The 15,510-nt window shown below is 47.0% G+C and overlaps 1 pseudogene across 1 annotated transcript; it reads right to left on the minus strand.

Annotated features, from left to right (window-relative positions):
- Nucleotides 1-3,829: 3,829 nt before the first annotated feature.
- LOC311581659 (large ribosomal subunit protein eL15-like) lies at nt 3,830-4,511 on the minus strand (annotated as a pseudogene). Its single transcript has one exon. The product of its transcript is annotated as a large ribosomal subunit protein eL15-like (transcript).
- Nucleotides 4,512-15,510: the final 10,999 nt, after the last annotated feature.

A 15,510-nucleotide genomic window follows, 5' to 3' on the forward strand; every position in this document is an offset into this window, starting at 1 on the left:
CCCTGCCTCAAAGGAGTAACGGGAAGTGAGATAGAAAGCCACCAGGCACACTCTGTGAGGTCTGACCTCTGAGGTCGAGGACAGAAGAGGGTCTCAGGAGGTCATGCAGTTGAAGAGAATATGAGCCATTGAGATCAGATAAGACATATTTATGGGTTACTAGGCAGGCACCAAGGCACACACTATCACAAGGGCCAAATACAGGCTGGCACAGGCACACACACTGTCTGCCACACAGGCTGCATGGAAATAGGCACACACATCTACACACAGAGATACATACATGCTGGCAAAGACTCAGGTCTATGACCTCAAAGATCTCACAAAAAGTGACATTTCCCCCCAGGGATAGTTATTCTACCACTGTTCTCCCAGAAATTGGAGTCAGCTAAAAGTTTTCACTGATTCATAGTCTTCCTCTACCTCCCTACCCACTCCACAGCCCGCCCCTACCGTGTGTCCAGGCTGAGCCATCATCTTGGTCCATGTCAGATATCTGTATCAGTGCTGTGATGTCTGAGCATCAGCTGCCACATGCGGCCTCTGTTCCTTTCACTTTCCTCTGGCCTGTGTGGTGGCATCTGTATCACATGCAAAACACACACACACACACACACACACACACACACACACACACACACACACCTGATACACACATATATACCAGATACACACAGACATACCACACATACACACACTCGACAGACACACACAAATACACACATACCAGACACACACACACACACACACACACATACCACACACACACATATATTAGACACACAGACACACACACACAGACACACACACACACCTGATACACATATACATACCAGATACACACAGGCATCCCACACATACACACATACCAGACATGCACACATATACTAGACACACAGACACATACACACTATTAGAACAGTAACTTTAAAAACCAATAAGAGCTAGAGATATAAATAGAGTGCCTGTCCAACACAAGGCCTGTGTTTAACAGCCAGCATTGAAGTTTGTTTAGCATGATTTAGCATCATGAACATAGCCAGGGACTTGTGCAGTCCCCCATACCAGGCCTACTGACTCCTGTCTGCAATGAGGCAGCCAGCTGATTTTCAGGAAGTGCTCCAGAGTCACATTAAAGTCTGAGAGCCACTGGGACAGGAGGATTGTTTTCATCAGTCACAAGGAGGATCCAACTGTGCTCAGATGCTAAGTGGTAGCCATTGGTTTACTTCTAAACGAATGAGAGGCAAGGATCAAACCAAGTGAACGCTTTCTTTCAGTGAACACTAGGGCTACCCCGGAGAGAACAGTGTGCTAACATTGGTCCTGAGGCACACTTGCTCATGCTCATGTACACATGAATTTTGTTTTTCCTACAGATAAGTCACCCCAGCTGAATTTAACATGTTTGTGATTGCTTTAACGAGCTGTCCTGAGGTTTCTCTCTGTGTGGCCTAGTCAGGTTTTGCAGACCATTGGTGCCCCGTGTGCCTCACAAGCACAGGGTGATGGGAGGTGTAAAGGCGTGGCTTTAGAGTGAGTGAAACTGAGATATTAAGATGTATTAAACACGGTTAAGTGAATCAACTTAAATGTATGCAGACCGAAAGTGTGAAAATCACCTTGAATTGAGAAGGCCTTCTTGTTCTAGCCAGGGAAACAGACTCGGATAGACTCAGCTTCAAAATCCACAGAAAATACATCTCCTGAGACGGTGGCACGTTTGGAAAATGTACCATCACAGCCCAGGACAGGACCCCATTCACATAATCTCTCAGAAGCAATATCTGGAAGGTGGTTCAGATTCACACCCCAGAATCTTGAGGGGCATCCAGGCTTTAAAACCTCACTCATGTGGAGCAACGCTTGACAGCTCCTTTTGAAGCCCTGCCCTCGTTTCAGCCAGTCCATAAGTGACGTCTGTCAGACTGTAGGCTCACACATGGCGGCTGCTCTTTGTCCTTTACACCTTAACAGGCAGGAAATGATCCCTTGGGCCTGTATTTGGAGGCCTGGGGTAGGGTAATGGCTTTGTTTCCTTGTAGTACATTTGAATTTTTTTTTAGCTACACAAAAGGAACCCAGAGGCTATTATTATTCTTGAAGCAGTCATCTGTGAAAAATGACACCTAACCTCAAACTTTTAGACATGAAGGTAATTCTGACCTCTTTTCTACAAATCAACCAGCCCATGCTTGAGTCTTATTAAATCGCAATTCAGACCCTTTCTCTGGCTTCCCAGTTCATTATTTTCTTATAAGGCCCAGCGACTCAATAGTGTCAGCCACAAGTCAAGCACAGCAAGTCTGCGTTGAATCAAATGACCATCTCTAAAGTTATGAATGGCACTGGGTTTCCAGCACCTTCCAAACCTATAAAACTCAGCAAGATAAGAGCTCGGAGCTTTGTTACTTGGTCAATGCAGTTTGTCCAAATTATTAAACTAGTCAGGTTTTGCAGACCATTGGTCCCCCGTGTGCCTTTAGACCACAAACATAGACTAAGCCCTCGTTTTTTCCCCCTGAGTTCATTCATTCGATCATCCACCCAAACATTTGTCCAGAGCCCCGGGTAAGACCAATGCTATCCTCAGTACTCAGTACGTAGAGCTACTGGATACTCTCACAAATGCTCACATGGCTCTGGGGAGAAAGCTGTGGGCAGCTGAAATAAAGTGATAGAGGGCTCTGTCAATTAGACCAAGAGCTCCAAGGCTGAGGATCGAGACAGACGTCCTCGGGCACACTGGGGTCAGTCTAGATGGCACCGCAAGCCTGGATGCATCGCCACACTTTCCAAGGATGGACTGAGGTCAGCCAGGGTATGTGTAGATGATGGAGATGATGAGGTATAGAGCAGCTTAGCAGGAGAAAGGAGCTTCCAAGGAATGTGATGCTCCAGGGATGGCTGGGTGGCAACTGGAAAGGCATGAGGTGACGGCTTCTCTGCAAGGCATCCTAAAATACCTGGTACCCTAGACACCCAGCAGCCTCCCAGCTCGCCACCCCTTCTCAGGGAAGGGGAAGTGATATGGAGTGTTTGGAGACGAGAAAGTGGGTGAGAGGGGATTTTAAAGGACCAGGAAGCCAAAGAATAAGTGACATTGTGAGAGAACAGAACAGTGAGACTAAGAATGGGAAAAATGGTGGCATCTCTTCTTCAGTGGAGGCTAGAGCTGCTAGTTAGATGTGTGGTATCATGGACATAAGGTGTGAGCAGGTCCACTGTCTACGGAGTTGGTCTGTTTTGAGGAGTCACAACAGCTACAGCACTAAGCTAGGTTGTCAGTCTGAACACTCTGGCATGATTTATCTGGGTAAGCGGGTTGCTGATATGCCAAGTCTTGGTAGAGCAGGCCTTGCCTAAAACCCCTAGGTTCACTCAGGCAGAGGCAAAAGGTGACTCTGCCCACCCTGGGGCCTTCTGGCTGCTCTGGCTCAGGATGGCAGCCTCATTAGGTTCCAGCCTCTTCTTAAGTGCCATCTCAAGCCATTCTGTTTGGCAGCAACCATAGGGCCTTACAGAAATCCAATGTCAAGAATTTAAATTAAGTTGACCACATACTGTGTGTTGAGCGTGTATTAAAAGACATATGCATAGCACTGGCTTACACAGGGGGGATCTCTGTCCGGCTACTATCCGCGAGTTAGAAGACAAACCAGGAATTAAAAGAAATAGCAATAGAGGCAGGAGGGTAAAAGCTACTAGAAGAAAAACCGACCTTGTCTAGATCTCCCTGGAGAACCTCCCTCCTCCTCCTCTTCCTCCTCCTCCTCTTCCTCCTCCTCCTCTTCCTCCTCCTCCTCCTCCTCCTCATCTTCCTTTTTTTTTTTTGACTGTCCTAAATTGTTTATTGGGCATGAATTTTACAAAGGTTGTGTGTATTAGCGGTAACGGGGGAGCTGGAGAGTATCGCGTCTTCTCCAGGCTGCATGGCGAGAGCCACCAACAGTGTGGTGGAACTTGTGGCCCTTTCCAAGGCCTCTGCTCTTGCGGCCAGCAGATGTCAGCCCACGCATCTTTCTGTGTTTGTGGACTGGCTTGGTGATCCACTGGGTGTCAGGATTTCTTCTGATAGCTTTATGGAATGGATCAATGAGGATAATGTAAAAAAATTTATATATGCAATCTTCACCAACCCAGTAAGAATTCAGGACGCTCAGAGCCCCATAATGGCGTCCAGCTCCCTCCTCGGCAACAGACTGAAGGCTTCTTGCAAATTTTAGCTGGCTAACACCATGGTGGACAGGCTTGCCGTAAGTTGCACCCTTAGGAACTGGGCCTTTGCGGCCACCACAGTGGACATAACCTTGCGTAGCCTTGTATCCCAGCCTTCGTGCCTTATCAGGCCGTGGGGCGGGGAGCCCCATGCAGTGCGGAGAGCTGTCGGTACTGCCAGCAGCGGACCCTCAGGAGGAAGCGCATCACGTCAGACTGCTTCTTCCCCCATAGCTCCTGGATGTATTTGTATGCACCCATCTTGGCTCACCTGATGGCTGCCACCAGAGGAAAGGCAAATCTCCCCCTTTTTAACCTGCAGCCCAGCTGTGTAATCCAGTCCCCCGTATCACAGTGGAGAAGGACAAAGCAGCTCAATCCTAAACAAGTCACTCATACATTGAAGATCCTAAATCACTTCAAAACAGTTCATTGAGGATGTCGTCAACCCTTCCTTTTCTTTGAGAAAACAGTCACAGGGAGATCTGGCATTGGAGGCTGTTCAGTCGGCTGCCCTCTCTCACCCAGAATCTCTTCAATAGGCACAGATCCTTCATTCTGACTTTTCACAAGATGGCTCCGATTTTCCAGCCATTCTTGCAGTCACTGGACAGTGGACTCTTGCCCTCAGCCCCTCTTGCCTTGCTCTTCTGAGTGTCTGGCTGAGGGGATGGAGTCTCTTCTCCATGCCTCAGGTTTGGTGGACAGCCATCACATTCTTCTTGGGTACAGTGGGAAGGGATTTGGGCTCTTTCTGATAGCTCATCTGTCAAACTACCGACGGGCATTTGTACTATCCACATCCTTCTCTGGCCGTCTCATATCACAGCATCACTATCTGGAACTGAAAGAATCCTTCCCGCCTCCCAAACTGCAGTCTAGGAAATCAGATGACTGACCTCCCGCTTCCTTCTTCCTCTTATAAGTGTGAGGCTATTGGACACTCATATGTAGACAAGATTTTACCCTTCCCTATTTAGTAATTTACCATTTGCCAATCTGGTTACCATTTTTCTCTAAACTAGGGAGGTGATATGTGTCATTTCCAAGGCATGAGTGTAAGGCATGCAAGTCACCAAGGCAGAGAAAACAATTGTCAATCAGATTTGACAGCCCAGGGCAGTGTAGAGCAATGAGTAGAGCAAAGAATAGAGTCACCCCACTGACCTGCACCATCCACACTCACCTGGTGAGCTACAGAGACAAGCCTGCGTGCTCTGTACACCACAACGGTGTTGAGTCAACCGATGTAACACGAATCTCATTGTCAAAATATCCCTGCGTTCTAGGTGAGTGGGGACCTTACGCTCTGATTTTCACAAAAGCCACGTGTTTACGATTCTGCCTACTGCTCGAGTGTCAATGAAACATAAAATCACTCTCTTGTGATCTCCCTCCCACCAAGCACGCCTCATTCTTTGTCACCTGTCTGAGGTCAAGGTTACAGAGGGCAAAGCATCCCATGGCCATTTCCCCTTCCAGCTCTATAGCCTCGTGTCTATGACAGCACTACCCAACACCCAAAAGATCCTGTGGCTGTCAGGCACCAGAAGTCACTTTTCTCCTAGACGTTGCTCTTAGATCGTTTCCTTTCGTTCCCTTGTACTAGCTTTCAGAAAACAAATACTAACAGCATCACGAAGCCCCACTGTGTCCTCCTTCAAGGACTCTATTGATCGTGACTTCATCTCTTGAAGCAAACGGATGGGTTTGATATTAAGAGGAAATGCCAAGAGCTGGCGAAGAGATCACAGAGTTGAAAAAGAATAGAATTGTCCATAAATAAGAGATTTCAACTCTCCAGAGGAGTTTGTTTTACCACATATATGCTTCTTACATCTTACTCAACGTAAATACATCTGTAAAGACTAAGGAAGACAGAGTCCTTGGGATGTTGAGTAGGAAAAGAATGTGAAAAAGTAGCTCAACTGTCCCCATTTTTATACCCACCTCAAGTCCCACTTCAGACATAACCCCAGAACTATGAGGCATAGCCACCTCCTGCCTCGTGCTCACCCAGGATATATTCTATACACACAATGAGTCATGGGATACAATGATGGCAAAGTCAACACTGTGCCCTCAGCTTATGCCACTGCTGTACTCAGCCCCGGGACAGTACTACGTCCCTGACTAACCGTCTCAGCTGTGAGAACTAAAGTCATTGGACTATTGGGAACTGGATTTGAATTTTTATCTCAGCCGTATAGTGAAAGATGTCAGGAAAGGGCTTAACTTCTATATGTGTTCTCTCATCCTCCCAGGGATAATAGTCCCAGCATTCCAGAGATCAGCCTGCTGCTCACAAAGCCCTCGATGGCTTCCTCCAGGCCACACAGCCAGCCAGCTGCCATTTCTAGGCTCCTTTGCAGCTGGGTTGGCCTCGTGCTTGAGTTCTTATCACAGGAAATGACCTGACCCCTACAGCTCTCCCTCTCACCTTCCTTTGGCCGTTTCCTGTCAGTGGGAACATGGAGGAGTTTTAAGGTATCCTGGGAAGAACTTGTAAGGCAGAAGGTGCCAGAGCAGTTGCCATGGGGTAAGAGCTGACAATTCTGTTAATTCCATGACAGTCCATGATTTGTGTGTTGCAGAAATTAGCATGACTCTAACATGTTACTTCCAGAATCTCAGGGTTTAATAAAGTACGCTTAAATGGTGCCCGGAAGAGGGTATACCTAGAAAACAGAACTGTTGCAGGCTTCCAGATATGGAATCTCTTAGTAGGATTTCTGTGGCGGAGCAGCAGCTTGGGTGGCAGCTTCCTCCTTATTCTCGTGTTTTATCATCATAGCAGCACCCCTGTGACGGTTCCGGTCTCCTGAGGCTCACACACGAGAAAGCGAGGCTCAGAGAAGTTAGGGAAGTTTTGCAGAAGTCTCATAGGTAATACCTGATGACAGAGCTAAGCCCTGGCGTGGATCTTAACAGCTATATTAAAATGCCCACAAGAGAGAAAACTCCAGTGTGCCTAAAGGCTGATTACTAAAGTCCAGTCACGGGGCCCCATCAGCACGCCCTCAGACCCGCCTTGAGCTAGCCAACTCAAGCTGTAACAGCAGCAAAGAAACTAACAAGCCCTGAGTACATGTGAGGTGTCGGCAATGTTCACATTCTTGGTAAAAGTCACTGCATCGGGTGCTGGAGAGATGGCTCAGAGGTTAAGGAGCACTGGCTGCTCTTCCAAAGGTCCTGAGTTCAACTCCCAGCAACCACATGGTGGCTCACAACCATCTATAATGAGATGTGGTGCCCTCTTCTGGCCTGCAGGTGTATTTGCAGGCAGAATATTGTACACATAATAAATAAATAAATCGAAAGAAAGAAAGAAAGAAAGAATCACTGCATCGAGCGCTGAGAAGTAAAGTACCTGCTGTGCAAGTACAAGGAGCTGAGTTTGGTGACACATGCTTGTAAAATAGAGAAGGTAAAGACAGGAGAGTCCCTAGGGCCTGCTGGCCACCTGGCTTGGCTGAATTGCCAAGTCCCAGGACTGTGAGAGGATCCCTCTCAAAAGCCAAAGTAGGCAGCATCTTGAGGAACAATGCTCAAGATTAACCACTGTCTTCATATGCACATGTGCACTCACACGTGCGTGCACACACACATGCGTACACACATGCGCACACATAAAAAACATGTGCACACACACATCATGCACACATAAATTACAAAGCATTTCACTATCAGAAAAATACAATCAGGTAGACTCTACTAGTGGACGCATAGAAATGGTAAGAAATCGGAAGCAGGAAATGATGTGTTTTTCAACACAACACAAGTAGTAATGTGTAAAGGTGGAATTTGGACACAGGTCAACTTGTTCTGTTACTCTGTGTGTGTGTGTGTGTGTGTGTGTGTGTGTGTGTGTGTGAGAGAGAGAGAGAGAGAGAGAGAGAGAGAGAGACAGACAGACAGACAGACAGACAGACAGACAGACAGACAGACAGAGGAACGACCACATTGTCTGGGTGGGGGTGGAGAAGGCAATGCCATAAAAAGGTATGAAGACACACCCATGCCATTCCCTTTATTGGAACTTTCCCCGCATAGTCCCACTTTCCCGTTTTTCTTGTGTTAATCTCTCTGTTGGGACTGGAGAGGTGACTCAATGGTTAAGAGCACTGGCTACTCTTCTAGAGGACCCTGATTTGATTCCTAACACCCACATAGTGGCACAAAACCACCGGTAACTCCAGTTCTGGGAGATCTGATCCTCCTTTCCTGGCTTCTGTGAGCAATGTACTCACATGATGCACAGATACACATGCAAACAAAACATCCATACACATAAAAATAATAAAAAATAAATAAAAATTCTATTCCTATTCACATCGGGCAGTACAGATACATATAATCACAGAAGTTTACCTGTAGCTAATATCACTCATTATTATGTGTATTGTGTGTATACATTACCTCACTTAAGTTACATAAAGCAGGCACTAAATAAGTGTGTGTGCTATTGCTAGTCCCATTCCAAAGGTGAGATTAAGCTCAGGACAGCACAGAGGGAGGCTAAGTTACCTGAACAAAATTTCAAGCTACTTCAAACCTACCTTCTGACTCCAGGGCCAGGTCTTACACTTTTGCTGTAAACACTTGTACCAAGGCCCCCAGGAGCGTGACACAGCTGGTCAGTTACATCATATCCTCGGTCGTGAGAGCCAACTATGAGAACAGAACATTAGTACGTACATCCTAGAGCTCAGCTTGCTTCTCTTACAGCCATGATGGCCTACCCAGGCAAGGGTGCCTCTCACAGTGGGTGTGGCTTTCCACGCTATTTAGCATAATCAAGATAATCCTACACAGACATGCCCAGATGCCCATCGCCCACTGACTCTAGACCCTGCCAACTGCAATTAACCCACAGAAACAGATAAAAGCACTCAATGACCCTAAGTTCATCCTTAGGACACTGGTAAGAGAGTTGGGCTTAAACAAAAGGATAATTTGAGCAGAGGACAAGAGTCACGCAATTAAAGAGTGTCCCTCTCAGTTCTGGATCTGCAAGGTGGCTGGAAGAAGTCACTGTTGCTTGAGGGGCCAAGCTGACGCTCATGAGATGATTACTCCTGCTTGGATGATGCCATAGAGATGACACCATCATGAAAGGCTGTCATTTCTGGAGCCAAAGGTGACTTGCAGAGTTGGGATAATGACTGATGTGATTGTTTGAATGAGACTGGTCCCCATGGGCTCAGATGATTCAGTGCGTGGTCCCAAGCTGGTTGAACTGTTTAGGAAGGATTAGGAGGTGTGCTCTTGTCGAAAGAGGTGTGTCACTGGGGGTGGGCTTTGCGGTTCCAGAAGCTCTCATAATTAATTCCCAGTTAGCTCTCTCTGCCTCATGCTTTTGGATCAAGATGTGAGCGCTCAGCTACTGGTCCAGCACCACGTCCACCTGCCTGCTACCATCCTCCCTGGCAATGTGGTCACAGACTCTAACCCTCTGCAACTGTGAGCTTAGTTAAGTGCTTTCTTTTATAAGTTTCCTTGCTTGTGGTGTTTGGTCTCAGCACTAGAAAGGTAACTAAGATAGCTGGTAACCTTGGCTACCTTCTGGGGATCCTGAAATAGGACATTGTAGCTGATGCAATTTTCTTTGTGTTTTCAGCCTTGAGCTTTGAAGGGGAGATGGGATAGGTCAGGTGTCAGTCAGCACTAGTTTTCAGACTGACTCTTTTTTCTTTCTTTTGTTTTTTTATTGAAAAATAAAATCATTCATATTACATCTCAGTTGCTATCCCATCCGTGCATCTTCCCATTCCTCCCTCCCTCCTGCTCTCACCCCATTCCCCTTCCCTATGACTGTGACTGATGGGGACCTCCTCCCCCTGAATATGATGCTAGGGTATCAAATCTCTTCTTGATAGTCTGCTGTCCTTCCTCCAAGTGCCATTGGGCCTCCCCATCAAGGGGACATGGCCAAATATGGGGCACCAGAGTTCGTGTGAAAGTCAGTCCTCAGTCTCCACTTAACTTTGGAGAATGTTCTGTCTCTTGACTAGATCTGGGTAGGGGTTTGATGCTGACTGCACGTATTGTCCTTGGTTGGTGCCATAGAGCGAGTAGAACCCCTGGGCCCAGATCTGCCCATCATAGTGTCCTTCTTTTAGGTTTCTAGGACCCTCTGGATCCTTCTATTTCCCTATCTCCTATATTTCTCTCACCCAGAGTCCCAATAGGATGTCCTCACCTCTATCCCACTTTCCTGGTAAGTGAAAACTTTCATGGGACATGCCCCTTGGGCTAGTGTCCAGTTATAAGTGAGTATATACCATTTGAGTCTCTCTGCTTCTGGGTTAGCTCACTCATTATGACAATTTCTAGTTCAATTCATTTGCCCATGACTTTTGTTTTGATTTTGGGTTTTTTGAGACAAGGTTTTACTTTGTAGACCAGGCTGGCTTTGAACTCAGAGAGATCCTCCTGCCTCTGCCTCCCCAAGTGCTGGGTTTACAGGTGTGTACCACCATGCCCGACTCAGACAGACATTCTTAAATAATGTTTGTTTGTTTTCTTCATTTTTGTTGTTCTGTTTGCTTTGTTTCTTGAGACAGGGCCTCTCTCTATTACGTAGCTCTGCCCGTCCTAAAATTTGCTATTTAGTCCAGGCTGGCCTCAAATTCTCAGAGATCTACCTGCTTCTGCCTCCTGAGTTTTTTTTTTGTTTTTGAGATAGGATCTCAGGTAGCCCAGCCTGTCTTTGAACCCACTAATTACCGAGGATGGCTGAATCCCCATCTTCCTGCCTTTGCTTCCCAGGTCTGGGGCATCTATTACATTTGCCACCGCTGCAGGCTTCGACGAGTAACCATCCTATCTGTGTGCAGAGACAAAAGAGATAGATGGAGAACAAAAGCAAGGGCGCCCTGTTACCTTGTGGGTCCAAGCGAGGAGCCAGTGCCTCCAGCAAAGCAGCTTCTAAGTACCTGCTCTCATCATAGAACAGAACTAGCTGCCGGTCAGATGCGTCAGTAGTTAAGAGTGCTTACTGCTCTTTCAGGGGATCCAGGTTTGGTCCCTAATACCCACATGGCAGCTAGGAGCCACCTATAACTCCAAGGAGAGCCCATGGCTTCTTCATACCTCTCAGGCACCAGGCATGTGTGCAACACACATACACACACGCAAGCAAAACACCAACACACATAAAACAAAACAAAACAAAAGAATAAATATTGTTTTGGGCCTCCCAGTTTTGTTGGCTTATTATGAAAGTCCCAGGGATCTAACTGAAGGTAGAAACACCAGAGTGAGCAAAGTAATTCAGCTTTTAAACAAAACACTTCTGAGTGCTCGCATCCACCATGTGGCCTTGACTGGTCCCCTGGCCTTTCCGGACTCTTCTCTAGCAGCCTAAGAGAGAGCAGGGTTCTAGGACCTGCCCCAAGGATCTCAGAATTCTGTGCATCATCTTTACTTGGCCACACCCCCCTGGTTTTGAGGAGGGCTGTAGTCTCCCCACACAATGAGTTGTGTGTGACAGTTGTCAGTGCTAAGCAGACAGACAGTCTCCATGTAGAGAAGTCAACTGGGCTTCGCACTCAAAGTAACTGGAAGGGACACTTGCATAGAGTGACATCATAAGGGATCTTTCCTCAAGGAACAGGTCAAAGGTCTCTCCTTGGACAGAAGTAGTTCTGGAACACAGAAGCTGCTGGTTGGGTCTAGTTTCAAGACTGTTTTGAGGATCACTGGCCTATCCTTGCTGGACTGCTGTGGACAAAAGATGGGGTGTGAAGGCAAAGTCCATTTTACTCCACATCCGCAGAGAGGGCTTGGCAAGAGGACCTGGCCCACCTCATAAACATGGCTCTGTCCCTGCACTGGTGGACACCTGGCGGAGGTTGGTCTGCTCATCTCGTCCTACATGCCGTCTTATGTACTGAAGTCTAGTGGGGTCTCCAAATATTCTGTTTCAGACTGGGGACAAAGTCCTACAAATGCTAAGGGTAAAATCTTAATTCTACCTAAGATGTTTCAAAGGAAGTCCTCTGGAAAACAGAAAGAAGGTGGTCAGTGCCGCAGGAGCAGGAGCTGCATACACGCCTGCACCACCCTCTGCTGTGCTTTGTGGAGTGTTCACAGAGAGAGGGGGCCCTGAGGAGTAGAGGCCTAGGTCTCATGGCTCCCGAGCAGTCTGGAGTCCTTCCTTAACTTCCTGATGTCAGCCATAGGGAATGGCTGGGTATGGGACACATGCCTCATATGTGCTGTGCAGTGAAGGATCTTCCAAGTGAAATTAGAGCCAGCACATGGGTAATGCCATGATTCCACACCCTTCTGTGGACCATCCCTCAGGTTCTTACACAAGCAATCTCAAGAGGATGTCGTCATTTTTTTCAAACCCTACTTCACCAAACAGGAAACTGAGTCACGGGAACAGAAGTGAGCTACCCAAGTGCTCCAGTTTAGCTCTGGAATGTCCGCCATCTGAAGAGTCCTGTCCAAGGCTTGGTCGCCAGTCTGTGTTGCTACGAGAAAATAATGGACCAATAAGAGGTGGAGCCTAGTGGGGAGCCCTGCTCTGTAAGGAGATATTGAGACCCCATCCTTCCCTCTTCTTGATTTCTATCTGCCATCAGATAGGTGAATAATCCTTTCTGTCACATGGTTTCACCATGATGAGGCCACAGAGCCAAAGCCGGATTCTAAGCAGGCCATGTGGAGGCAAACTCTGACCCCAAAGAAATCATCCCTGCTTTAAAGTGATGTACATCAGGTATTTCTGACAGAAATGGAAATCTGACTAACACATCAAAGTCACCCAATTAGAAAGCAGATAGAGGCAGATTTGGGCCCAAGAGTCCCGCTCAAACTATGGCTCCAGCCAAGGACAATACAGGCCGTAAACCTCAAACTCCTACCCAGATCTAGCCAATGGACAGAACATTCTCCACAGTTGAGTGGAGAGTGGGGTCTGACTTTCACACGTACTCTGGTGCCTCACCTTTGACCACGGCCCCTGAATGGGGAGACCTGGTGGCACTCAGAGGAAGGATAGCACGTTACCAAGAAGAGACTTGATACCTTATGAGCATATACAGGGGGAGGAGGTCCCCCTCAGTCACAGTCATAGGGGAGGGGAGTAAGGGGAAAATGGGAGGGAGGAGGAATGGGAGGATACAAGGGATGGGCTAACCATTGAGATGTAATAAGAATAAATTAATAAAATAAAAATTAAAAAAAAGAAAGCAGATAGAGTTAGGACCAGGATCTTAGCTTCTCTGGAACCCATGTGCTCAGTCAGCTACAAGTCAGCTTGCTCCACACCCAAACCAGCCATTTCTCAGGACTCTATTCATGTATCGTGCTTTATTCCCTCCCAACAAAAACAAAGGTGCTACATCAGTGGAGCTTTATTTTTTTTTTTTATACAACTAAGTATTTTGGAGAGCAGGAAACAACAGAAGTGTCCTTAAATATGCACATTAAGTGACTTGACATTTCCTCCAAAGACATGCACTCTCCTTTGCCAGTGGCTTCTGCAAAACAAAAGATGTGGTCAGTGTAAGCTCAGTCACCCTCAGGACCAAGACAAGGGCCAAATGCAAGTTATTATGCACATATTTTATGTTTCACAGTGATGTGACGTGTCACAAAGGCCTACATTGTTTTCCCTGAATTGGTACTTACAATATTTGTTTTTGGTGCCTAATTAGGTTATTGGATTTATATCAATCTTTTGGCCTTGAGGAACATCTTATTCCTTTTTGTTTTTTTGTTTTTTTTCGTTGTTTTTTGTTTTGTTTTTTTGGCTGGATAATCCCATCTGCTAGGATGATGGCAGCTTCCTCAGGTGCTTTGTACTGCTAGGACTCTTATGTTGTCAATGGACAATGCTTACACCTTCCTGGGACCAGACCTTCAGGAAACACAGAGCAAGCTAGAGTTGCCACTACTGTGTGGACATTCTTGTCTAAAGGCCTCTGTGAGGGTACCACCTCAATATACCAGGGCAGTGTTTTCCTCATGGTAGGGGTCAAATGGGGGGTAATAGAAGGCCAACTCAGGCCACATGAGGCTTCATTCTGTCACAACTCTACCAAGAAAGAACATACTCTCAAGACCAGGTATGAGGGCAAAGGATTTACATTATTGGAGCAACTTGCTTCTCCAGATTGGATTGAGGGTCTGCGGTGCCGTGGAGGGCCATGGTCCTCTCTTTGAAGCATCCCCACCTTCTGCCCCTAAACCTCCAAGACGGACTACAAATACTTGCATAGAATGAAAAAGCTGCAATGAAGCAAATCCTGCTGTTTACTGGACTCTGTCGTTGGTGTATCTTCCATTCCTTGGCTGGAAGAAAACAAAGTTGAGGGAGAAAAATCTTACAAACGTTGACACGAGTGCTTGGGCCGTTGTTATCTACTGAACACGAGTTTTTCTAGCTGAGCTCCCACTCTCATCCATGGAGACATACAAGGCAAGTTCTCCTGCATGTGTTTGCATAATAACCTAGGTGCTCACTGTATCCAGGAACATGACCCCATCCCCCACCCGACCTCCACCATCAGACTTAGCTCATGGTGAGAGGATCTACTCTCCAGACTTCTCAGCCTGGAGACAGCAGTGACCTACCGCACCTCTCAGATTCTTTCCAGAAAACAACACATTAATCAGTCAGGAAAATGGAAAAGGTGCAAACTGGGGAGACATAATAAGAACTCCCACGGTTAAGGATGTTAGGGAAACAAAAGAGATAGTTGGCATTTTCCATGACATTTCCCAGGGCCCGGGATGAGCCCGGTGTGCTGTGGGCAGGGAAGGCTGAGTGCTGCATCTTCTAATCTTGTCTTAGTTTTTGCAGGATTCGAGCACCAGTGATCCACAGGATACAGCCTGGCATGGTCATGGCCTTAGTTGGGTTCACTCATGTTTTGGATGCAAACTTTGAGAAGCTAAGGCATTGTGTGCAGTTAGTGAATAGAGAGAAAGTGAAAATCCCAAGACCAGGACAAGGACGGCTCTGTCTCTCGGGAAGGGACATGGCACCTGAACTCCTCCTGCCGGTGTGGTTTTAGGTCATCTATCCTGGAATGCAATGCTTGGCGTTGTGGACTCTGGTTTGCCCAGTATCTGTCCATCAACAGAAGTCCCTCCCCTTTGTCCTCCAAGCTCCTAGAATATGGACGTGCTCAGCCCATGTCTTGTTGCTCTGTTTCCCTTGCAAGTTTGTAAGAAATCGTTGACTGAGCCACACCGCAAGTGGAGGAGGAGCAGCCCATCTGGTACCGAGGTGACAACAGTGAACACCCGCAGAAACAGAAACAAGGAAATCTG

The sequence above is a fragment of the Acomys minous genome (assembly GCF_964271855.1).
Source record: "Acomys minous genome assembly, chromosome: 13".
NCBI classification, from domain to species: Eukaryota; Metazoa; Chordata; class Mammalia; order Rodentia; family Muridae; genus Acomys; species Acomys minous.